This window comes from Pleurodeles waltl, chromosome 3_1, assembly GCF_031143425.1.
Source record: "Pleurodeles waltl isolate 20211129_DDA chromosome 3_1, aPleWal1.hap1.20221129, whole genome shotgun sequence".
Lineage (NCBI taxonomy): Eukaryota > Metazoa > Chordata > Amphibia > Caudata > Salamandridae > Pleurodeles > Pleurodeles waltl.
Genome location: NC_090440.1, coordinates 789,083,355 through 789,110,322, shown reverse-complemented (window position 1 = coordinate 789,110,322; position 26,968 = coordinate 789,083,355).

The window sequence follows — 26,968 nt, the reverse complement described above, 5'->3', positions numbered from 1 at the left end:
CTCTCAATTGAAGTGTACTCACCTAGGGGGATACAATTTGTCAACTGTGTGTAGTGGAGGGAGTGACCGGACTGCAACTCCCAGGGGGCACTGTTTCAGTAACTCCAAACACCACCTCAATAGTCCCTTGTCCAGATACCCTTGTTTATTAACTCTCAATTGAAGTGTACTCACCTGGGAGAATAACATTTGCTATGAGTGTTTAGTGTGGAGAGTGAACTGACTGCAAAGCACAATAGGTTCTGTTCCAGTAACTGAAAACACCAGCACAGTGGTCATTTGTCCAAATACCCTTGTATGTGAACTTAAAATTGAAGTGTACTCACCTTGGGGGATACCATTTGTAAAGTGTGTGTAGTAGAGGGAGTGACCTGACTGCAACTACCAGGAGGCACTTTTTCAGTAACTCCAAATAACAGCCTAGTGATCAATTGAAGTTTACTCACCTGGGGGTGATCAAGATACAGATCATGATCAAATCAGAGATGTGTCTGTCTACCTAGCTCCATCTTGACTTGTTAGCCCAATATGAAACTATTGAAGACAGGAATGACACTTTACCCAGTTTGCACAACAAGTATTCCTAAGGCCTCAAGATGCATCACCAGACTGTTATTGGCAGCAGACACATTGACAAAGCACTGTCCACATGATGACTCGAGTCACATATACAACAAAGTCCTGAATTTGCTTGCATTCTACTCAACTAGGACTCCAAAGAGGCAAAGCCATATCTTTCCTGTACACTGTGTTGGCTGCACTGATGTCAGTGCCATTTTCAGGCCATCTTCAGCGCAACCGATCTGCACATTTCATCAGCTGCTTGATTCAAATTGTGTTGGCATGCTTCACACACATCGTGTCAAATCACCCAATACTATGGTTACTTGGCACAACTGGATTACCTATAACTTAATTTTGTCCAAGGTCTCTGCTTACTGAAACACAAAACCTTTGGAGGTAAATGTCACAATTCAACAAGTAACGATGTATGTTTTTTATCAATAGGAAGATCTGCCACTGGACACACAGCCACAGAACAGACTATCACTACCCTCCTGGATGAAGTCCTCAGTGATGACAACAGTCCTGGACTTGTGGACGTGAAGGACGGTTCTGGCCCATCTGGGCAACCTGGTCAGATGGCAACAGTGAGACTCACTGTGCCCACAACATCACGTCCCAACCCTGATCCTTCAACATCACAGGAAACCATTGGCCCCCAACCTGTGTACCTAGCACAGTTTTCACCATCTTGTGATCCCCAGTCCTGGATCCTGAGTTGCAGCGCAACACTTCGGACAATGAGGGTCCATGAACAAGTTGAAGAGGGTACTCTGTGGCAAGGACACGTGCCTGTAGGCTGTATGAGAGGGATGCTGTGGGCCAGTGGGCCAGTGGGGTGAGGCCACTAGGGCTGCTCTTGGCCAGGACACCTTCAGCCACATCTTGGGGGTCTATCAGGAGTCCTTAGGCATGATGGGCCAAGTGTTGACCGACCTTCGGGAAATCAAGCAGTTACCGAGGGACATGCATATGGACATGCTTGAACAGATGGAGGCCCACAATTTCAACATGGCCTCCCTAATAGGGATGTTGAGGGGCAGACACACAACCCTGAGCAGGGCTTTTCAAAACCAATTTCCCCTTCTTTTGGCTCATCAACAGCAGGCTCATCAATAGTGGCGGCAGCCACAGGAAGGGAGGCCCTGCCAGAGAAACAACCGGCCACAGACAACCCTGGCTCTGTACCAGCTGATCCCCCCCACCCCTTGCAAGCGGGGATGTCCAGTAAGGAATCCAGGAGGTGCAGATGGCAAGACACCCACCACTGCCAGCAATAACCCTCTTCCTTAAGGTCCTTCTTTGTGTGTTACACATTCATTTTGAGGACTTATCCAGAACCACCTTCCATTTCCAATGGGAGGAGTACTCTGAAGTTTGGACTTGCAATGGTGTGGCATCTACTCCAATGATTTAATTCATCATGACCTGACCCCTTCACATATCTTATTTTTTGGTTGATTCATGTCACGTATATTTTCTGTTAGTCGTAGCTTCACAATAAAATCACCCATCACTGACTCATTTTCTGCAGATTTTGCTTTCATATTTAGCTATGTAGATATATGTCAGACCATGTGAACCATACAATGATAATCCAAGGAACTTGTTAGATGGGATATGTTGCATGTACGCAGTTTCCATCTCAGGATTACAACCATTCCACACAAATATATACATACAATTGTCTGATCATACTAAAAAATGTATTACAGTGTCCGGCACAAAGTCTGTCAATATGTCTGAACTATTGGAAATCATGAATGACGGAAGGATGGGATTTGTCAGACATAGTCCTGTAGAATAGGCAAACACTGAAGTGCCTTATCACATACCACACCAATGTAATCCAACATCACATAAGCCAAGATTCAGAAAGATGGCAGAGCAACAGTTCCTGATAACAGGGCCCTAATAATCCAATGTGCATGCATCTAGTGATATGACACAAACATATTTCAGAATGTGGCACAGGCATATAAGATGACCACATGATGACATACATGATGCATCATGCCCACCATCAGGACACAAAACAAGTGCAATGGGTACTTCCGAACCTCCACCCAAACACTGTGCAGACTGTCTTGGTACAGGTCTCATACACCCAAACTCTGCGACCTATATTACCTTGAACAATCATTGCCCACTTTGTATGTCAGAATAGCATCACATACCTGCCAATGTCACAACTCTGAAATGCGCACATGAAGATGTCATGGTGAGGGAAACTACACAAATAACAAAACAAGGAGTATAGGCTTGAAACCATACATATGACACAAGTCACGTAGCAAGCATCTGGAAAACAAGCTACATTGCAAAGAAACTGACACAAAGAAAGCAACATCATTAAGGTGGGGATGTGTCAAAAGCTATCTTATCTATTTGGCTGATTTTTATGGAGTACCAGCTCTCTAACTGTATCAAAAACACTAAAATCCACACATTCTCACAACTACAGTTTATTGTACAGTCACATTCCTGACATCACATGACATATTTACACTCATGAGAAGTAGCTGTGGATAAGATCTTCTCGCAATTCAGCTTCTTCCTCGTTACCACTGTCATCTTCATATGGCATTTCAGCATTCTCACTGCACCCTCTCCCTCCTCTGTGATGTATGAGATATTTATCTGCAGGGCGATGTTGTGGAGCATGTAGCATGCCACAGTGATCTGACACACTTTCCCGAGTGAGTAGAGGAGGGCTCCTCCAGTCCTGTCCAAACAGCGGAATCTGCTTTCAGGAGCCCAAACTGCCCACCATGTTCTTCCATGGGCCTCACTGAAATGGACTTCGCTGGCATATTTGGATTCCTCAGCGGCACCAATAATCAAGGACGGTTTGGATTTGCTGAGTCTCCTGTTAACGAATGGGATATAAATGCAACAAGGAGTCACTCACTTCATGATTGTAGCACCTGACATTGCTCACACACAGACAGTACATATGTGACTTACCAACCAGCCAGGCCCTCTCTGGTTGCAGTTGTGACATCAGCTGGGGTATGGTGCTGTTCCGCATTACAAAGGAATCATGGGCTGATTCAGGAAAACAGGCACACACATTTGGGATGTAGAGATCCACCAAACAGACCACTTGCATGTTGATCGAATCAAAGTTTTTCCTGTTGCAATAGAATTGTTCAGTGGCCTGTGGTGGCACCAAGCCAACATGTGTGCCATCAATGCCCCCACCACTTGTGGGATATGGGCAAAACCATAGAAGTCAGCCTTCACATTGGCTAAATCTTCACGTCGGGGGAACCTGACATAGATGTCAATGTGTTTCAACATTGCTGATAGGAAATCTTTCAACACCAGACTGAACATATGTTCATATGGACATACCACCAGATATGACTACTGTATGTTGGAAGGACCCTGTGGCCAGAAAGTGCTGACATACTGACATGACTTGTACAATGGGTGGCAATATGGATTACTGTTAGCTGGCATCAGATGTGGCTCCAACTGATGGCATAAATCTACTATTGTTTGCCTATTCAGATGGTAGTGCTGGATGACTTGGCATTTCCACCAAGGTCTGAAGGTCTGGCAATGGATGGTAGATAGAAGGTTGTCGCATCCTCCCTTTCCCAGGGTACCTATGTGTGTAGTCAGGCCTACACAACAAGACAGATTGAGGATGTCTGTGATGATATTAAACTTATATTGTTTTTCTGATGCATGTAACAGTGCCATATACAGTCTTTCAAGCTGCCAAAATGGAGGATGCCTGACCTACTCCACTGGACATTAGGAACCGCCTGCAGCTGCTGGCGGTAGTCGTCCGCGTGGTAGGCGGTTTCAACCGTGGCAGTCACAGCCATAGCCTAACGTTGTTGCCTGTGGCGGTCGCAGCCCAATGGCTTTGTCCATCAGTGGTGATGACCCTGTACAGAGCATACGTGTATGCCACGTTGTGTAAAATCAGTCATTTTTCTCCTGACACTACTGCCAGCAACACCTCCACCACTTCAGCTTTTGCGTGTCACCTCTGGGAGCAACCATTCCACATCCAGCAGGTGAAAGGGCCCCTGCCTTCCCTCCAGAGGAGCTGGAGAGGCTTGTGAGTGAGGTCCTTTCCCTGTATGATCAGCTCTATTGCTCACCAGAGAAGCAGGTAAGTATCTCATAAATTATTCTGTTCAACACCATCCTTTCCCTCCTCACAGGCTAAAATGTGCCCCTGTATGCCAGATAGACTTCTTGCATGCCTGTTGTTGCAGTCTGCGTTGCACCAATGGGATTTACATGGTGCAAGTATTGGAGACCAGTACTATATGCTGTGTTCATTCACATTGTGTTGTGTGATGTTTTTGGGGCCCTAGATCTTCCTTGTGTTTGATGCACATAACTAGGAAAGAAGACCTTACTACAGCCAATTATATTTTTTGTTTATATGGTTGTAAATGTTAGACGATATGTATGTGCATGACAGCACGAGCTGTGTATGCATTTTGTCTGAGTCATTGAGGATTTTATAAGCAATCTGTATTGTGCCACAGATCTTTCACCCCACATCTGGCCTTGCCAAACTGTTCGTCTGGAGGGCATATTATGACTCACTGTGCCCTTCAGTTTGCCCCACAACCCACATTGCTGGTGGCCACATGATGTACAGTCATGCATGGAAGTGATGGAAATGTGAGTGTCATGTAGGTTCTGTAAACTCAGCCTGCAGAGATCAGGGCCTGTCAAATGTATCTCCCAATAAGGGAGATAGTCCAGGCTGTTGGAGTGTCACTGTGGCTATGCAACTGTGGCACTGTGCCCACTCCCTGTAGACCTGCAGAACATGTCAGGTGACCAATATGAGGCTCTAGTGGCAAAACTTGCCCTGAATGCCTCAGTCCATTGACTAGATTAGGAATGGGTACTGAGGTAAATCCCTGAACTCTCCCAAATGTGCATTTTGCATCATTGTCAATGTGAGTCTTTGACTCATGACAGGTCCCTAACTCCCACAGCTCTGTTGTCACATTCACAGAAGTCATATTTGTCATGTACAGGCTTATTGCATAGATTACATACCCACAGTTCAGACATGGTGTAGATTCGTGGGAGGCCATGGCATGCAACTCAGTAGCTTCTTTACAGAGCAGAAGTTGTAGAATACATACCTTTGTATGCTGGATGCCATCTCTATAGGTTCGAAACATATGTTCAAATTAGTATTCTGTGGTACAGGTACATCCCACCGAAACCCACCCTGAAGTGACATGAGTCTGCATTTAGTAGGCCACATGTCCACATATGCACAGGGAAGACACTTTCCATACGCACCATGCCAGCCATTTCATTGTCACTCAAGTGTAAAGGTGAAGTTTGTACAATGGTAGTTGCCTGTAGGGACTGTATGCATTGAGTCGGTGTTGCAGAGTGTAAATGTGTTTGTCCGGTCAGGCCTAAGGAGTTTACTCTTCAGAAATCACCTTGAAGTGTGGTGTTTCATTGTGGCTCATATCACTTGTTGCTGGAGCATGGGCTACCTGATGTCAGTCGGCTTGCTTTGCGATGGTGGGCCATGAGCAGGATAGTGGGTTAGTCTGCAGATGAATCCAAAGGTGTGCAGTCATGTCCATACTTGTGGTATGTTGACACATTGCCCATTTTGTGTGTGGTGTTTCTGACATGTGTGACATAACATTTTGGGCAAAAACTTGTGTTTGTTATCACTTGATTTGTCTCTTGTATCAATACAGATAAACACCAATCAGAAGAAGGAGATTTGGAGATCTATTGCCTGGAAGGTGCAGACCCTGGGGGTCCATAGCCAGTGGAGCGCCCACTGTTGCAAGAGGTGGGAGGACCTCAGACGAAGGGACCGGAAGATTGCAGAGGTCCAGCTGGGGCTGTTCTCCCAACGTGAGCGGGGTACACGTCGCAGCATGACCCCCCTAATGGCCCTGGCATACCCAGACCTTGATGGGCATTTGAGGAGAGCACAGCAGCCACAAGGGGGTGAGCACAGTGCATATTCCTGCCTGTCACATAGCCAAGTTGATGTGTTAGGTTCTGACATCTCCTCCTAACAATTAGGGATGGGCCATGTGTGACACACAAGATGAGTAGCTGATTGTGTAGATATGTAATTTGGTGCATGCTGATGTGTCTTGCCTATTAGCTCAGGGACCTAGTACACAACTGAGTACAATCCACAAAAGAATTGCTCTCCAGGGACAACACACGGCTGTGTACAGTGATCAATCAAGTAATGTTTGTTGTTGTAGTGGGTGTAAATTCTATGCAACAGACCACTACTCCTCATTGTTACAGCCCAAAAAAAAGAAGTGATGAATCACTGTCCTCAGCCTTGTGTCTGGAAAGTGAGTAAATTGGCATCTGCTCCCCAGAGGCCACTTGTCTTCAGTGTGTGACAAGTGCGGGTGCCTCACTACTGTCTGTCAAGTGAAGGTGGTCATCATACATGTCACAGAGCATACATTGTTCTGTTGGTGCATCTACGGATCAAAACTTTCCCTTGGTAAGTGGGGAATGTCCATTGACATGATTTATGGCCCATCACTGTTGACAACATTCCTTGTGCTAGCATGTTAACATTTGTCCATTCTCTTTTGACAAAATGTGTACACTGCTGTTTAATGCGTCTACCTGTGCTCATGGGATGATTTTTGTGTTCCCTCACATACATTTACATGCCAACCTTTCTTTTGAATTGAACATATGCAATGGAGCTTCATTTCATGTGGTGCCACAGACAGGAGTGTTTCACCATTGATTCTTGACTCACACAGACCCGCACCTGTCATTGCATGTCATTTGGCATGTACAACTGCAGTAGCAGTGAGGGACATGACAGGTAGGGGTTAGAGTTTTCACACACAATGTGCATTTCCATGCCATTGATGTGGCATCATGTGGCAAAGTGCACTTCACATGTGAAATGGGGAAGATTTGTTACATGGCTGTTGGCATGCATCATGGAGTGACTTGCAGTTACGTTGGAATCACATGTGGTTGAATACAACCATTCATCCACTGACATCTAGGTTTGAAGGAGCAAAATGGAGACAGTGATTTAGCTTCCTATTGGGCAACATGTTGAGGGCTTTCTACAAGGACATGCAAATCTCTGGGCCTCTCCAACATGCAAAGGACTAATGGCTTCTACTGATGCAATCAATCAATCAGGACTTGTAAAGCGCAATATCTGACTGCTGGTGTCACCCAAGACAAGGGTAGATGTTCACTGTATGGAACTGTGGGTGGTGTTTCAATTGGTGTGCCATTGCATTGTGTTATATTTGCTAGGGTAAGTATTTCATCTTGTGTGTGCCAATATCAGCATGTATAGTGTTAGATTTGTCCCCCTGATATGGATTGTACATTTGTCTAATGTGTGGGAGCTAGAGTTTTGTTTGTCCACACTTGGAGGGTATTCAATTGTGCTAGCCTCCTTTGCATTTGACTGAACTTGTGTCCATTCTGATGTGCGTACCCTACAGCTACTTCATCTAGATGTATGGCCCATGTTGTTGCTGTTGTATGTGCTTTCTTGACTTGCAATTACACATTTGGCAGATAGGCATGTCAATTGGCTCAAATATTGTTTGTCACTGAGATACATGAAGGGCCGGTTCCTGTGTAAATGTTGTTTAAGGGGCATGTGCAAAGTGAAATGTGTCCAAGGGCAGTCTCCTTCAATGAATGCTCCTGATGATGCCATCCCTATTGTGAAAGTGTAATTTGCAGTGTGAGCTTTGGATATTTGTTTCACAAACTATTGTGCATCCCACTGGCCTTCCATTGTGTTGCAATGCGGGTGCATGACCTTCCATTGTGTTGCAATGCGGGTGCATGGGTCCATCGATGAGCAGCACTTGCGGCAGAATGTATGTGATGTGCTCAATGTTGGCACAGGATGTGTAACTCTGCCTGCAGGTGAGTTGCTTCCTTTAAGCTCTCCATTTCCACCTGCTGGGATGTGGCAGTAACTTGTAATGAGGCCCTTAATCTTTGATAATTTGTATCTTTGCTTATGTATGTTGGACTTTTTGTCATTTTGGTCTTGTTTTACTCAGATAAATATTGATTATTTTTCTGAACCGGAGTACTTTTGTGGTGTTTTCACTGTCTTACTCGGTGTGTGTGTGTGTGTACAAATATTTTTAAACATTGCCTCTGAGATAAATCTGACTGCTCGTGCCAAGCTGCCAAGGGGGTGAGCAGGGATTATCTTAGCTGTGTGACTCCCTTGTCCTGACTAGAGTGAGGGTCCCTACTTGGACAGTGTGCAAGCCACTGCCAACTACAGACCCAATTTCTAACACCTCCCTTTACCACTATGCGCACATAAAAAATGTTATTTACAAAAATACTTACCTGCATGATAAAGTACTGTGTATGGGAAGCCGTTCATGTCAAAATTACAGCTCCCTATATAGGACACCTCCTGGAATGCATAACGTGTTGCAAAATTAATATGACATACACCAGAATGAATGTACTATGTGTCAAAATAATTATGATATCTGGCAGAGTGAATCTGACTTGAACCAAAACAAATATGAAACCGGGCAAAGTGAATATGCTACTTAGTGATTATTATGAATAACTCACACTCAGAATTGAATAAGAGATATACTGAAATATATATCAATCATACTGAAATAAATATGGCCCTCACTGTAAATAATAAAGCAATCACTGAAACACATACAATATTTGTCAAAAAGAATGCAATATTTCTTGAAATGACTGACATATGCCAAGAGGAATATGACACACATTGGAATGAATATGACAGCTTGAAATGAATATAAGGTACCAAAATGAAAATGCATTATTCTGAAAGGAATATAGGTGGTCATTACAACCCTGGCGGTCGGTGCTAAAGCGGCGGTAAAACCACCAACAGGCCGGCGGGGAAAAAATGGAATCACGACCGTGGCAGAAACCGCCAACAAAGACAGCCACTTTAACACTCCGACCGCCACGGCGGTACAAACAAACAGCGCGGCGGTCACCGCCAACAGACAGGCGGGAGTCAAAGTACCGCCCACAGTATCACAACAGTCCAAGCCACCACCTTTTCCGGGGCGGATTCACCGCTGATAAAAACACTGCGGAAACAGGCATTTCGAAGGGAAAATGCTCACCTCTAAACACCCCACAAGGAACGAGGACACCATGGACCCAGAACTCCAAATCCTCCCAGCCATAGTCTTCCTGCTCCTCTACCAGGAGCACGTACGCCGGCGCAGAAGACAACAGTGAGTACTGCACCTACGACACAGGGAAGGGGGAGGGAAAAAACAGTGACACACACACGCAACACCCCCACCCCCACCCTCACCCACTACAACACACACACTAATACATATCTATACATCACAGTTACACCCCCAGACCCCCTGGAAGAATGCAAAGACAAAAGGAAATGACTGTAACCATTGAAATATATTGAAATACAGCAATCAAAAATATATACACACTAAAAACTATTATATACACCAAATTTACAAGTCCAGGCATTGTACCAGGCATTGGGCCTGATTACGATTCCGGCGGGCGGCGGAGGCCGCCCGCCAGAATTCCGCCCTCCACAATACCGCTCCGCGGTCAGAAGACCGCGGAGGGTATTATGAGTTTTTCCCTGGGCTGGCGGGCGGTCTCCGGGCTGTATCCTGACATACAGGCTGGACCGTGCCACTATTCTGGAACTGTGTGCCCAGCTGGAGCCAGACCTGATGTCACCTATCCGCCATCCCACATGAATCCCCCTTCAGGTGCAGGTGCTGTCAGTACTCCATTTCCTAGCAAGTGGGTCATTTCAAACAACAGTGGCCATAGCATCAGGGATGTCCCAGCCTATGTTTTCCAACGTGTTGTCCATAGTGTTGTCTGCCCTGCTGAAACACATGCAGAGCTACATCGTTTTCCCTGAGGTGGAGGATTTGGCTACAGTGAAAGGTGACTTCTATGCCCTTGGACATATCCCCAACATCATAGGTGCCATTGATGGGACCCATGTGGCTTTGGTCGCCCCCCCCACAGGAGTGAACAGGTGTACAGAAACCGGAAGAATTATCATTCCATGAATGTCCAGATGGTATGTTTGGCAGACCAGTACATCTGCCATGTGAATGCCATGTTCCCTGGCTCAGTGCATGACGCTTACATCCTGCGGAATAGCAGCATCCCTTATGTGATGGGTCAGCTCCAGAGGCACCGTGTGTGGCTAATTGGTGACTCTGGTTACCCCAACCTGTCATGGCTACTGACCTCAGTGAGGAATCCCAGGACTAGGGCAGAGGAACGCTACAATGAGGCCCATGGGCGAACTAGGAGGGTGATCGAGCGGACCTTCGGCCTCCTGAAGGCCAGGTTCAGGTGCCTCCATATGACAGGTGGATCCCTATTCTACTCACCAAAGAAGGTGTGCCAGATCGTGGCCTGCTGTATGCTTCACAACCTGGCTTTGCGTCGCCAGGTGCCTTTTCTGCAGGAGGATGGTCCAGATGGTGGTGTTGTAGCAGCTGTGGAGCCTGTGGAGAGTGAAGAGGAGGAAGACGAAGAAGACGACATAGACAACAGGAACACGGTGATACTGCAATATTTCCAATGAACAGAGGTAAGAATACAAACCGGCCTACTACATGTACTTAAACACTACTACCTCTGTACTGTCTGTCCTTTTCACCCAGTGTATGGTAACTGAGTTGTCACTTTCTCTTACGATTTCAGAGATCTGGGTCCCACAGTGTGACATCTGCTTTGTTTCCCCATGGACTACTGCTGTGTGACATTGGTATGTTGGCATCACAATGTAAATAAGCATTTTGGCACTGTAATTACAGATACATATATTCACATTCACAGACAGACTCCTGATTGTTTTGTGCAATAACGGTGTTTATTAAGGTGCTAATTATTGGAGGGGGGTTGTAAATTGATGAGGGGTGATGGTGGAGGAATGTCCATGGCAGAGTCCAGTCTATTAGTCTCACAGGTGCATTGTCCAAATGGGTCTGGGAAGTGGAGCTGGGGCAGTTTAAGGATGGACAGGCTGACAAAGTGGGACAGTGGGATGACTATCAGGGTGGTATCATTTCTTGTCGGGGGTCTTGGCATCTTACTCTGTCCTCTTCCTGGATCTCTGGGACCGCTTGTGGGGTGGTTCTCCTTCTGCAGGGGGTGGGGTGCTGGTGGCCTGTTGGTCCTGTGGCGGTGCCTCCTGTCCACTAGCGCCGGCGGAGGTGGTGTGCAGTTCTTGGTCCATGCTAGTGTCAGGGGCCCTTTGTGGTGCCACAGTGTCCCTCAAAGTGGTCACTACCAGATTCAGCACCCCTACGATGGTGCCCAGGGCGGAGCTGATGGTTCTTAGTTCCTCCCTGAAGCCCAAATACTGTTCCTCCTGCATGCGCTGGGTCTCCTGAAACTTGGCCAGTACCGTAACCATCGTCTCCTGGGAGTGGTGGTATGCTCCCATGATGGAGGAGAGGGCCTTGTGGAGAGTGGGTTCCCTGGGCCTGTCCCCACCCTGTCGCACAGCAGCCCTCCCAGTTCCCCTGTTTCCCTGGGCCTCTGTCCCCTGGACCATGTGCCCACTGCCACTGCCCCCAGGTCCCTGTTGTTGTTGGGGTGGTGGGTTAACCTGGGTGCCCTGTAGTGGTGAACACACTGCTGCTTGACGTGTCCTGGAGACAGAGGTGTGGGCCCGCTGGTTGGGTGCTGTGCTGGTGTTTCCAGAGGGGGGTAGGTCTGCAGTGGCCTGTGGCTGTGTGAAGGGAACCGACTGTCCCGAGGTCCCCGATGGGCCGGGTTGGTCATCTAGATCCAGGTCGACAGAGCTGCAGTCATCACTCTGGGCATCTTCTGGGGGGGGGGTGGACATTTGTGGACCCTCCTGTGCGGTGATGTTGCGTAGGGGTCCTGCAGGGGTATAGAAGCATGATTATTGCATCTCTGTGTGGAATGGTGTGCAATGGGTGGGTGCCCGTGTCCCCCAGTGCTTGCATTCCTGTGTGGGGGCTTTTGTGTCGGTGGTTTGGGGGGGTATGGGTATGTGCAGTGGGCATGCTTGGGTGATGGGTGTCCATGCTTTGTGGTCGCATGCAGGGCTTGGTGTTGGGATGGGTGGGTTGTGATGGTGGGACATTTGCAAGGAGTAGGAGTGATGGGGGTGAGGCAGAGGGTGAGGGTATGTGTTGGCATGCAGGTGGGGTGGGGGGGATGAAGTAGTGAAGATGTGACTTACCAGAGTCCATTCCTCCAGATACTCCGCCGAGGCCCTCAGGATGCAGGATCACCAAGACCTGCTCCTCCCATGTCGTCAATTCTGGGGGGAGGAGGTGGGGGTCGCCGCCAGTCTTCTGCACTGCTATCCGGTGTCTGGATACCATGGAACGCACCTTCCCCTGTAGGTCGTTCCACCTCTTCCTGATGTCATCCCGATTTCTTGGGTGCTGTCCCACTGCGTTGACCCTGTCGACTATTCTGCTCCATAGCTCCATCTTCCTTGCAATGGACGTCTGCTGCACCTGTGCTCCGAATAGCTGTGGCTCTACCCGGATGATTTCCTCCACCATGACCCTGAGTTTCTCCTCCAAAAACCTGGGGTGTCTTTGCGGTGCCATGGGGTGGTGTAGGTGTTGTGTGGGGTGGAATGTGTGGTGATAAGTGTGGTGATGTGTATTGGTGTGTTGTGTGAAGTGCGTGGTATTTGTGTGGGTGATGGTAATATCTGCGCCTGGGTGCTCGATTCTTTTATATGGTCTCTCTCTCTGTGCGTCGTCCCGATTTGTTTGTGGTGGGGGTTTGTGGGTGATGTGGGTGTGTGTTTTATATTGTATTGGGTGTGTGGGAGTGGTGTTTGTATGTGTATCAGGTGTGTATATTTGGATTAGTCCAATGTGGCTGTGTTTTGTAGGAGTGTGTGTATTTTGAGCGCGGCGGTGTGTACCGCCAATGGGATACCGCGGTTGAAAGACCGCCGCGTGGATTCATGTGTCGTGATAGTGTGGGCGTATTTCTGTTGGCGTGACGGTGTCGGTTTGGTTATCGCCAGTTTATCGCTGGCCTTTGGTGTGGCGGACTTCTGTGGGTGTCTGTATTTTGGCAGTTTCCGAGTTGTGGGTCATAATGACCGTGGCGGTTTACCGCGGCCGCGGCGGTGTGTTGGCGGTCTTCTGCACGGCGGTAAGCGGCTTTTACCGCCAATGTTGTAATGACCCCCATAATGTGCAATGAACATTACATTTATGAAAAAATGAATATGGTTTGCATTGAAAGTAATGTGACACACATTGACATGGTTATATGTGTTGCAATTGGTATGAGGCATGTTAAAATCAATATCATGCGTTAATATGAATGAGACATTTATTGAAAGGAATATGACACATGCTAAAATGAATATGACATGAAATGAATATGAGCCCTTTTGAAATTAATTCAACATGCCTTAGACTGAATATGACCAATGCTGACTTTAAAATGAAACTTGGTAAAATGAATGTTATGCTTTGAAATCAATATCATACACATCGACATGAATATTGCATATATTGAAATTAATTTGACCTATGTTGAAATGGATACGACCCGTGTTAAAATTATAATGTCAGGTGTTAAGGTGAATATGACATCCACTGACACGAATTTACCATTCATTTAAAGCAGTATGACACATGTTAAGATTTATATGAACCATTTTCAAATGAATATGACATCTGATGAAGTTGGTATGACCCATATCAAAATTAATATGACATTCATTAAAATTAATATGACACTTATTAAAATGGATATGAAACTATATGAGATAAATATAGCATGCTTTGAAATGAATAAAGCACATATCGAAATGAACACAAGCCATGTGTAAATTAAAATGCTCACTGTTTAAATATGGCTTGCCTTGAATAGATGTTCATTTGCTTTAAAATTACCAATACACATTGAAATTAATATTACATATTCTGAAAGGATATGATATGAACACAAATTAATTAACTAAAATAAATATATGTTTTCGACTATGTGCTACATTTAGTTTTTGCCGGCTTTCGAACCCTGAGCACTTTACCACTGCTGACCAGTGCTAAAGTGCAAGTGCTCTCTGTCTAAATTGACCTGATGATTGGTTTATCCATGATTGGCATATTTGTTTTACCAGTAAGTCCCTAGTATAGTGCAACATGTGTGCCCAGGACCTGTAACTCAAATGCTACGATTGGGCCTGCAGCACTGATTGTGCCACCCACATGAGTTGCCCTGTAAGCATGTTTCAGACCTGCTACTGCAGTGTCTGTGTGCAGTTTTAAACTGCGATTTCAACCTGCAAGTGCACCCAATTGCCAGGCCCAAACCTTCCCTTTTACGACATGTAAGATACCCCTTAAGATAGGCCCAAAGCAGCCCCATAGGAAGGGTGCAGTGTATTTAAAAGGTAGGACACATACTGGGGTATTTTACATGTCCTGATAATGAAATACTGCTGTAGGAAAGTACCATCTTCCTTGGCATGTTACCCCCATTTTTACCTGTATGTCAGAATGTTTTTGCCTGTCTCACTGGGATCCTGCTGGTCATGCCCTCAGTGCTCATAGTTTATGGCCTAATGTGTGACTTCATTTACCAATTTCAATTGGCACACTGGACTCCCCTTATAAGTCCTTAGTATGTGGTACCTAGGTACCCAGGGCATTGGGGTTCCAGGAGATCCATATGGGCTGCAGCATTTCTTTTGCCACCCATAGGGAGCTCAGACAAACCCTTGCACAGGCCTGCCATTGCAGCCTACGTGAAATAGTGCACACACTATTTCACAGCCATTTTCACTGCACTTAAGTAACTTCTAAGTCACTTATATGTCTAACCTTCACTTGCTGAAGGTTAGGTGCAAAGTTACTAAGTGTGAGGACACCCTTGCACTAGCAAAGGTGCCCCCACATAGTTCAGGACCATTTCCTGGGACTTTGCGAGTGCGGGGACGCCATTACACACATGCACTACATATAGGTCAATACCTTTATGTAGCTTCACAATGGTAACTCCGGATAAAGCCATGTAACATGTCTAAGATCATGGAATTGTCCCCCCATTCCAAATCTGGCATTGTGGAGCCAATTCCATGCATCCTGGGGGCTCCAGCATGGACCCCCAGTACTGCCAAACCAGCTCTCTGAGGCTTGCACTGCAGGTACAGCTGCTGCCACCTCACAGACAGGGTTCTGCCCCCCTGGGGTCTGAGCAGCTCAGTCCCAGGAAGGCAGAACAAAGCATTTCCTCTGAGAGCAGGGAGTTACACCCTCTCCCTTTGGAAATAGATGTTACAGGCTGGGGAGGGGTAGCCTCCCCCAGCCTCTGGAAATGCTTTGAAGGGCACAGGTGGTGCCCTCCTTGCATAAACCAGTCAACACCGGTTCAGGGACCCCTTTTCTCCTGCTCTGGTGTGATCCCTAGAGAAAAGCGTTGGTCTGCCATAGAGAGGGAGGCCTTTGCTGTGGTCTGGGCACTAAAGAAGCTGAGACCCTACTTGTTTGGGACTCACTTCATTGTTCAGACAGACCACAAACCTCTATTATGGCTTAAACAAATGAAAGGTGAAAACCCTAAATTGTTGAGGTGGTCCATTTCCCTACAGGGGATGGACTATACAGTGGAACATAGACCTGGGAGTACCCACTCCAATGCAGATGGACTCTCCAGATATTTCCACTTAGACAATGAAGACTCATCTGGGCAAGGTTAGCCTTATTGTCCCTCGTTTGGGGGGGGGGGAATTTGTAGGAAAGTACCGTCTTCCTTGGCATGTTATCCCCATTTTTACCTGTATGTCAGTATGGTTTTGCCTATCCCACTGGGATCCTGCTGGTCAGGACCCCAGTGCTCATAGTTTATGGCCTAATGTGTGTGTCTGTATAGTGCTTGACTGTGTCACTGAGGCTCTGCTAATCAGAACCTCAGTGCTTATGCTCTCTCTGGTTTTAAATGTGTCACTGTAGGCTAGTTACTTCATTTACCAATTTCAGTTGGCACACTGGGCCCCCCAAAAAAGTCCCTAGTATATGGTACCTAGGTACTCAGGGCATTGGGGTTCCAGGAAATCCATATGGGTTAAAGTATTTCTTTTGCCACCCATAGGGTGCTCAGACAAACTCTTGCACAGGCCTGTCATTGCAGCCTGCATGAAATAGTGCACACACTATTTCACAGCCATTTTCTATTCACTATCAAAGGTGCCCCCACATAGTTCAGGGCCATTTCCCGGGATTTTGTGAGTGCAGGGACGCCATTAAACGCGTGCACTACATATAGGTCAATACCTATATGTAGCTTTACAATGGTAGCTCAGAATATGGCCATGTAACATGTCTAAGATCATGGAATTGTCCACCCATTCCAAATCTGTTATTGGGGAGCCAATTCCATGCATCCTGGGGGTTCAAGCATGGACACCCAGTACTGCCAAACCAGCTCTCTGAGGCTTGCACTGCAGCTACAGCTGCTGCCACCTCACAGACAGGGTTCTGCCCTCCTGGGATCTGAGCAGCTCAGTCCCAGGAAGGCAGAACAAAGCACCTCTCCCATTGGAAATAGGTGTTACAGGCTGGGGAGGGGTAGCCTCCCAGAGCTTCTGGAAATGCTTTACAGGGCACAGATGGTGCCCTCCTTGCATAAGCCAATCTACACCGGTTCATGGACCCGTTGTCCCCTGCTCTGGCGTGAAACTGGACAAAAGAAAGGGGAGTGGCCACTCCCCTGTCCACCACCACCCCAGGGGTGGTGCCCAGAGCTCCTGCATTGTGTCCCTGGCATTAGCCATCTTGTTTTCCAAGGTGTGGGGACACTCTGGAGATCTCTGAGTGGCCAGTGCCAACAGGTGATGTCAGAGACCCCTCCTGATAGGTGCATACCTGGGTAGGTACCCAATCCTCCTCTCAGGGCTATTTAGGGTCTCTCCTGTGGGTTCCTCTTCAGATTTGGCTTGCAAGTTTCCACCAGGAATCCTCTGCAACTCCTGCTTCATCCTCTGACCTCGAATCAACCGCAGACTTCTCCAGGAACCGTTGTAACTGCAACAAAGTATCCAGAAAGGCTACTGCGACTCTGCAACTTCAGCTCCAGCCAACAACTGCAACAGTTACCATGGTGTGCACACTCTGGGGACTCCCTGTCTTCACCCTGCACCAGAAGGACTGAAGAAATCTTATGTGGAGTGAAACAGTCACTTCCCTGCTCCAGCAGGCACCTTTTAAGACGACGACTGGTTCTCTGGGACTCCTCTCCTGATAACGAGCGTGCGCCTCGGAACACAGGTGATGGACCCCTTCGACACAGACTGTCCTAAGGTCCAGCTGTCCAAATTTGGATGAGGTAAGAGCTTGCCTTCCCCGTTTGCGACAGTACCCCTGTGCACCACGTCATCCTCACCTTCTGAGGCCTCTGTGCACTATTTGCTAGAATCCTTCATGCACAGCCTGGCCCAGGTCCCCAGCACTCTATCCTGCGACGCTCAACTCGCTGAGTTGTTCTCCGGCGGCGTGGGACCTTCTTTTGTAGTGTGTGCAGCAACCCGAATTTGCACCTTCTTTGTTCCCGTGTCCTGGGACCTCTGTGGGTGCTGCCTGGTCTTCTGTGGGTTCCCTCCAGTGTTGTAAGCCTCCTCTGCCTCCTCAGTCTGAGTTGAGGCCCCCAGGTCCCTCCAGGGTCCAGGCAGTGCCATTTTGACACAATCCGTGACATTGCTTGAACCAAGGCTTGTTGGACTAATCCAGCGCAACAACTCACCTGCATCCAACATCTCCACGTGGGACTTCCTTTGCATCATGCAGGAACCCACGGCCATCTTCTTTGGTGCTCTTCTGCAGACTTCTTCCAACCGGAGAATCCTCTTTTGCACCATCTTCTAGGTTGACAGGGGCTCCTGTCCTTCCTGGAATCTTGTGCAACTTCTGGACTTGGTCTCCTCTCTTTACAGGTCTTCAAGTCCAGGAATCCACCATTTGTTGCTTGCAGTCTTGCTTAGTTCTTGCAATAATTTTATTCACGAATTTTAGTGTGTCCTGAGGAAACTTGCAGTACTTTACTCCTACCTTCCTGGGCTCTGGGGTGGGGTATTTTACCAACCTTTGTGGTTTTCTTACACTCCCAGCAGCCCCCTACACACTACACTTGCCTAGGGGGGAATTCGTGATTCACATTCCACTTTCTTAGTATATGGTTTGTGTTGCTACAAGGCCTATTTCTTCCTATTGCATTATATGGTATTTTCTATTGTTTGCACTATCCTATGACTATTTACTTACCTGCTTTTGGTGTCTAGTGTATATATTGTGTATAATACTTACCTCCAGAAGGAGTATTGCCTCTAAGATACTTTTGGCCTTGTGTCACTGAAATAAAATACCTTTATTTTTGGTTACATTGATTATTGTCTTTTATTGTGTATAAGTACTGTGTAACTATAAGTGGTATTGCAGGAGCTTTGCATGTCTCCTAGTTCAGCCTAAGCTGCTCTGCTACAGCTACCTCTATCAGCCTAAGCTGCTAGAACACTACTGCCTTTCACTAATAAGAGATAACTGGACCTGGTATAAGGTGTAAGTACCTAAGGTACCCACTACATGCCAGGCCAGCCTCCTACAACAGCTCCCAAACCACAGCCCCACACACCTCAGTCACCATACCCACAGACACCACCACAACACCCACAGACACATCCACCACATTTGCTGTTGTTTTTCAATATCTGACTTTGTGGGAAGTGTTGGTCACCCAAAACAAGGGCAGATGTTCACTGTAAGGATATGTGGGTGTTGATCCAATTGGGGTGTCATTGCATTGTGTTATGTTTACTAGGATAAGTATTTCATCTTGTGTTGGCCAATGTCAGCATGTATGGTGTAGATTTGTTCCCTGAAATAGATTGTACTTTTGTTTCATGTGTGGGAGCTAGAGTTTTGTTTGTCCACACATGGAGGGTGTTAAATTGTGGTAGCTTCCTTTGGATTTGACTGACCCTGTGTCCACTTTGATGTGTGTACCTTGCAGCTACATCATCTAGATGTCTGGACCATGCTGTTGCCGTTGTCTGTGCTTTCTTGACTTGCACTTACACATTTGGAAGCTAGGCATATCACTTGGCTCAAATATTGTTTGTCCCTGAGATACGTGAAGGGTCAGTTCCTATGCAAATGCTGTTTTAGGGGCATGTGCAAAGTGAAATGTGTCCATGAATGCTTCTGATGTCGCCATCACTATTGTGCAGGTATTGTTTGCATTGGGAGCTTTGGATATTTGTTTCACAACCTATTGTGCATCCCATTGACCTTCCATTGTGTTGCAATGTGGGTGCTGTGTGGGCCATTGATGAGCAGCACCTGCGGCAGGACGTGTGTGTGATAGGCTCCATGGCGGCACAGGTCATGTAACACTGCCTGCAGGTGAGTTGCTTCCTTTATGCTTTCCGTTTCCACCTGCTGGGGTGTGGTGGTTGGACTGCCACGGTCATACTGGCGGTAGGCAACCTCATAATGTTTCCATCCGAAACACTGGCTTCGTCGGCCTTTTTGGCCTGCCTCTCTGCCGCGGAGGTCTGCGCTGCCTGGTGGTGCTGGTGGGACTGCGGCAGTCTTTCCCTATGGGACTGCCAGCATCGTAATACTGTGGTCTGACTGCCAAGCAGATGGCGGTCACGCCACCGCCATGGTGGTGCACAAACCGCCAAACTCGTAATGCGACCCTTTGAGAATATGTAACATTGATTTCAATATGTAATATTAATTTTGAAGCAAATCAACATAAGTTCAGAGCAAGCCATATTCATTTAAACAGCAGTCATATTCATTTAAACATGGCTTGTGTTCATTTCAATATTTGCCTAATTAATTTCAAAGCACGTTACATTTATCTCACAGTTTAATTTTCATTTAAAAAAGTGTGATACTCATGTTTCAGAATGTCATATTACTTATGATGTGGGCCATATTAATTTCACCAGGTGTCATATTCATTTCAAAGTGGTTCATATTCATCTTAACAAATGTCATATTCCTTTCAATAAATGTCATTCATTTTAATGGATGTCATATTCACCTTAACACCTGTCATAATCATTTTAACAAAGGTCATATCCATTTCAACATAAGTCAAATTCATTTCAATGTATGCAATATTTATTTTGCTGTGTATCATATAAATTTCAAAGCATTACATATTCATTTTGACAAGTTCCATTTTAATTTTAGCATTGGTCACATTCAGATTAAGGCATTTTGAATTCATTTCAGTGGAGCTCATATTTGTTTCAATGCATGTCATATTCATCTTAACATGTGTCATATTCCTTTCAATTGGTGCCTTATTCATATAAACACATCTTAATTTTAATATGAATCATATCCATTGGAACACATATCAAATTCATGTCAATGTATATCATTTTACTTCCAATGCAAGCCGTATTCATTGTGATAAATGTCATGTTCATTTTAACGTTGATCATATTCATTTTAAAACATGTAAAATTTATTTCAATGGAGGTCATATTCATTTCAACCCATGTTATATTCATTTTGACATGTGTTAAATTCCTTTCAATCTATGTTATATTTATTTCAATGGATATTATATTCATAGTATTACTTGTCATATTAATTTTAAGAATCAACTTATCCATTTTAACATATATCATATTCATTTGAATATGTGTCATTTTAATTTCAAGGTGTGCCTTATTCATTAAACAAATGTCATGAGAATTTCAGCTTTGGTCATACGCATTTGAAAGCATTTCAGCAGTAGCTGCTTGCTTCGGTCACAAGGGGTGGGGCGGCGCATGGGGGCGAGAGGGGGGTATTCTTTGTTAAAAAATATTTTTAACAAATTAAAAACGTACCTGCTCCACTCCCACACCACGCCGCTCCTCTTACTCCCATTGCTGCAGGCAGGCACAGGCTCCCATCCTGATGCTGCTCAGAGCAGCGTTAGGATTGGCTGGGAGCGCCCAGCCAGGGAGCTCCCAGGCAGACTGGGAGCTTGTGCAGGCTCTCACTAGCCCGGCAACTGTGTTGCTGGGCTGGAGAGAGCCATCTGCGCATGTGTGTTTGGCAGGCCCGAGACGGCTGGCCAAACATACATGTTCAGTGAGGGGAGTGCAGAGGTCATTCCCCTCACTGCTCATTACCCCCGTAGCCCTGCCGCTTTAACAAACGAATCAATAATAATCATGGTTTATTATTTTTTTGTTTGTTAAAGGTTTTGCAGCTTTTGCTGGTGGTAGGGTGGGCAATGCTCCACCCCCCTAACGGAGGAGCTGCCACTGCATGTCAGCTTCAATTAAATGGGGTTACATTAATTTCAACAGGTAGGAAGCTGGCCTGGTGTGTGGTGGGTACCTATGGTACTTACACCTTATACCAAGTCCAGGTATCCCCTCTTAGTGATGTGTAGGCAGTGTCTAGAAGCCGGGATCTCTAGAGGTAGCTGTGGATGAGCAGCCAAGGCTTATCTAGGAGACATGCATAGCTCATGCAAAATCACTGTAGTCACACAGCACTTACACACATGAAAGAAAACACTTAGTTGTACAAAAAAAAAAGGTATTTATTTTTGGTCACACAACACCACAAAATACTAGAAGAGAAGTCCTCCAATAGGAGGTAAGTAATACACTAATTATATACACTAGTAAACAGCAATAGGCATACAAAAGATTAGAAAACAGTGCAAATAGCAACAACCAATAGTGACCCTAGTGGGAGCCTAAACCATATACTAAAAAAATGGAATGCAAATACAACACCCCCATCTAGGTAAGTGGAATGTGTAGAGGGGATCTGGGAGTACTAGAAAACCACAGAGGTAAGTAATACAGTACCCCCCCTATTCCCCCAGCGACCAGGAAAGCAGGAGTAAATCACTGGATTTTCCCCAAACCACCCAAAAGGAAGGAAAAGAAGACACCCAGACAAGACTGCAAGAAACCAGTGGTGGATTCCTGGAGAAGAAGACCTGTGGAGAAAGGGGACCAAGTCCAAAAGTGTCAGCGGAGTCCAGGAGGAGTAGGAGCTACTACCCACCCAGCTGTACTTGCAGGACTTGGTCGACGGTGAGGAAGAACTGCAGCCCTGGAGCCAGAGAAGAGTTCTTGATGGGTGCAGAAGATGTCCCACGCTGGAATGAAAGTTGCAGATGGGTGTTGATGCAGGAATTCCACCAACAAGCCTTGGCAAAGGCAAACTCGCAGTTAGTGGAAAAGTGGAGCTACCAGGGACCAGCAAGGCCCAGGAGGACTCAACCCAGGAGGAGGAGTCAGAAGAGGCCCTCAGCAACAGAGAGAGCCCACAGGAGCAGAGACCGCACCCACAGGAGTCCCACAGGACGGGGGCACAGAAGTCGTAGAAGGAGTCCATGCAGCACTACAGAAAGGGATCCCACACTGCTGGAGAACCACGCAGAGGGCTGTGCATTACAGGAAGAAGTGCTAGGGACTGGAGCTACACTTCGCCTGAAGATCTCTTGGAGGAGATGCAAACAAGCCTTGGCAGCTGCAAGAGACACAGTGCAAAGGGATACTGTCCTGCATGGGAAGGCAAGAGCTTATCTCCACCAAAGTTAGATAGCTTGTAGAGAGGACCAAGAAGATTACTCCAGACCACCACCCTTGATCAAAGATCCATGCAGCTCAGGATGAGAGGAAATCCACGCAGCCGGTAGTTGTTGCAGCAGGTGCCTGCGGATGCAGGGGAGTGACTCCTTCACTCCAAGGGAGATTCCTTCTCTCTTCTAGTGCAGACTGAAAACACACTGCCCTCAGTGGATGCACAGCAGGTGGAAATGTTGCAGTTGCTAGCGGGAGCCCTGGAAACAATGTTGCAGAAGAGGGCTTCTTCTTGGAGGTAGCTTGTCGGGTCCTGGAGGTCCCAGTCACAGTTACAGAGGCCTGAAGTCAAAGTGGAGGTTGCAGAGGAGTTCTGCTGTAATCTTGCAAGCCAGATCTAAGGACCCACCGAAGAGAGAGACCCTAAATAGCCCTGAAAAGGGGGTTGGTCACCTAGCCAGGTAAGCACCTATCAGGAAAGGGCTCTCACGTCACCTGCCTGGCCACTCAGATGCTTCCAGAGTTCCCTCCAAACCTTGGAAACAAGATGGCAGAACCCAGGGACCCTCTGGAGGAGCTCTGAGCAACACCCCTGGGGTGGTGATGGACAGGGGAGTGGTCACTCCTCTTTCCATTGTTAATTTTCAAACCAGAGCAGGGACTGGGGGTCCCTGAACTGGTGTGGACTGGTTTATGCATGGAGGGCACCAAATGTGCCCTTCAAAGCATACCAGTGGCTTGAGGAGGCTACCCCTCCCAAGCCAGTAACACCTATTTCCAAAGGTAGAGGGTGTTACTTCCCTCTCTCAAAGGAAATCCTTTGTTCTGCTTTCCTGGGCTTGATCAGATCAAGTAGCAGGAGGGCAGAAACCTGTCTGAGGGGTGGCAGCGGTTTGGGTTGCATGGAAAACCATGTAAGACTGGTGGTAGCAATGCTGGGGTTCCTCTAAGGAGCCCCCAGGGTACATGGAATCATACTTCCAATACTTGCAACAGTACTGGGGTATGATTCCGACATATTTGATGCCAAACATGCCTAGGTTCTGAGTTACCATTATGTAGCTGGACATAGGTAACGACCTATGTCCAGTACACGCATTAAATTGCGTCCCTACACTCACGAAGTCCAGGAAAATGGAGCTGGAATTCATGGGGGCACCTCTGCTAGAGCATGGGTGCCCTCACACACAAGAACTTGCACCCTGCCCTCTGGGCTAGGAGGGCTTGCCAAAGGGGTTACTTACAGTGACCTGGTAGTGAAAGGGTGCATGCACCTTTTCACGCAGGCTGCAATGGCAGGCCTGCAGAACACTTTGCAGGGGTTCCCTATTGGTGGCATAATACATGCTGCAACCCATAGGGATCCCCTAGTACCTCAATGCCCTGGGTACCTATGTACCATATACTAGGAACTTACATGGGGCTACCGGTATGCCCAATGTTGGGGTGAAAAAGGTTCCTGCAACCATGTTTAAAGGAGAGAGCATAATCACTGGGTTCCTGGTTAGCAGGATCCCAGTAAACACAGTCAAACACACTGACAAACAGGTCAAAAAGTGGGAGCAACCATGCTAGAAAGAGGCTGCTTTCCTACACAACACAAACCATATTCGTTTTCAATCATCTCCTATTCATTTCTATATGCCTCATATTCATTCACATCTGGGTAATATTGATTTCAATGCAATTCAACTTAATTTCAACATATTCAATGTTCACTTCCGTGTACATTATATTATTTTCAATGAGCATTATTTTCTTTTCAGAATATAATATATTATTTTCAGTACATTATATTAATTTCTATCTGTCATATTCATTTCAATGTATATCATATTTATCTTGGCATAAGTCAATCATTTCAAGAAATGCCCCATTCTTTTTGGTGAATATTGTCTTTGTTTCAGTGATTACCTTATTGTTTACAGTGAAGGTCATATTAATTTCAGTACGATTGGTATATATTTCAGTATATATCTTATTCAATTTGGTGTGTGTGTATTATTCATATTAATCACTAAGTAGCATATGCACTGTGTCAGGTTTCATATTTGTTTTGGTTCAATCCAGATTCACTCTGCCAGGTGTCATAATTATTTGGACACATAGTACATTCATTCTGGTGTGTGTCATATTAATTTTGCAGCACACTATGCATTTCAGGAGGTGTCATATATGGGGAGCTGTAATTTTAACATGAAGGGCTTCCTATGGCCTGGCCTTTTAATGTGAGAACCAGATCCTTCCCTTGGAGCATCGTGGACACGCAGTGTCAAAATATGCTTGCTGATGTGGGGAGGGGTGAGCAAGGGAAAAATCAGTGTTCTCTTAACAGCTCTTAGGTAGTTTTCTGCCTCAGGCATTTACTGCGAGCAAAAGACACACATGGGAAAGGCGGCGGGAAAAAAAATGAAAAAGCGTCAGAAAGGGAGAAAGCAGAAATCTGAAAGAATGAGCTGAAGGGGAAGGGAGTGCCTGTAAATGAGTTATAGAGGCCCGAGATGGCTTTAGGATTTCACTGCCTCAGTATTCTGTGCTCACACATTTAAATGCAGCAGCCGCGCATTTCAAAGGAGAGATCTGGGCATCGGCACCTTTTTATTTACAAATTAAGCACTGCAAAGGGGTTTATTATGCTAAAGGATAACCGTGCACAGGTGTGCCTGATAGCCCTGGCAGCCAGCAAGTGACGTTTCGTTCCCGAGTACTTTTAACTTTACTAGGTTCTTCCCGACTGCTGAGTCAGCGACGCTGAGTGAGTATGTCACAGATTCAAAAGGTACAGAGAGAGGCAGTCAAAGAGAAGGGCATGGAGGGAGAGAGAAATAAGGGCAGGACTGTAGGCGTGGGTAAGGTAGGGAATAAGTCCATCCTGTCTAAATCATCTCACCTTTTACTCGCTTCAGAACGCTACCACCAGGATGGAGCAATTTGCAGACCCAGAAATGACTGATAATGTCTGACAACACAAGCATCATGCACGCGAAGTGTTCCTGCTTTAATTAAACTTTCCCCCAAAAGAACCTTTCACCTCTATCTTAGCTTCACACAGTGGCGTAGCGTGGGTTGTCAGCACCCGGGGCAAGGCAAGTAATTTGTGCCCCCTAACCCGTGGATTTTAGGCAGGGGCAGAGAGCTGCGAGTGCGAGCGCGCCCCCCCCCATGTTGTGCCCGGTGCGGCCGGCCCCCCCTGCACCCCCCACGCTACGCCACTGGCTTCACATAAGATTTAAGTTCCTCCACGTTTTTAAGAACACTTCAAATGGTTTCAGTTGAGTATGAAAATGCATTTATTAAATGTTGTGCATCAGAAAAAAAACGGAGCAGGGGATCCCTCAGCATTAGCTAAGGAGTCGACCTAACCAAAGCGATGCGCATAATTATATCCTATTGCCAACAATTTTGCAATCAATAACACTTGATTGTTTTGGTTTTCTAACTGGCAGGTCTAGGGGTGAGCTAATGAAAATGAGGGCAGACAACCTTTAAGACTGTCAACATATATGCATGGTATTTATAGGTACAGCAGTGTGTGAAAAAAATCTCACCCTGGGTGCCAATGCGCGCTGTGCCTTGCCTCTGAGGTGGCAACCTCCAGTTAAAAAGGTTTCAGCACTGTAAAGAAAACTTGGCTGTTAAAAGCTACATTAGCCACAAATTACACAGTGCAATTCACATTGATTTCAGATTAGCAGGGTTCCAACTTCACCACTCCGCTCATGATGTATAAGCAGCTCAATGGGACAGAGGAGATTCAGACTACATAAACCACCCAAACCTTGAACTCTTTACACAAAGTTCATTAGAACACCAGAGATCCTG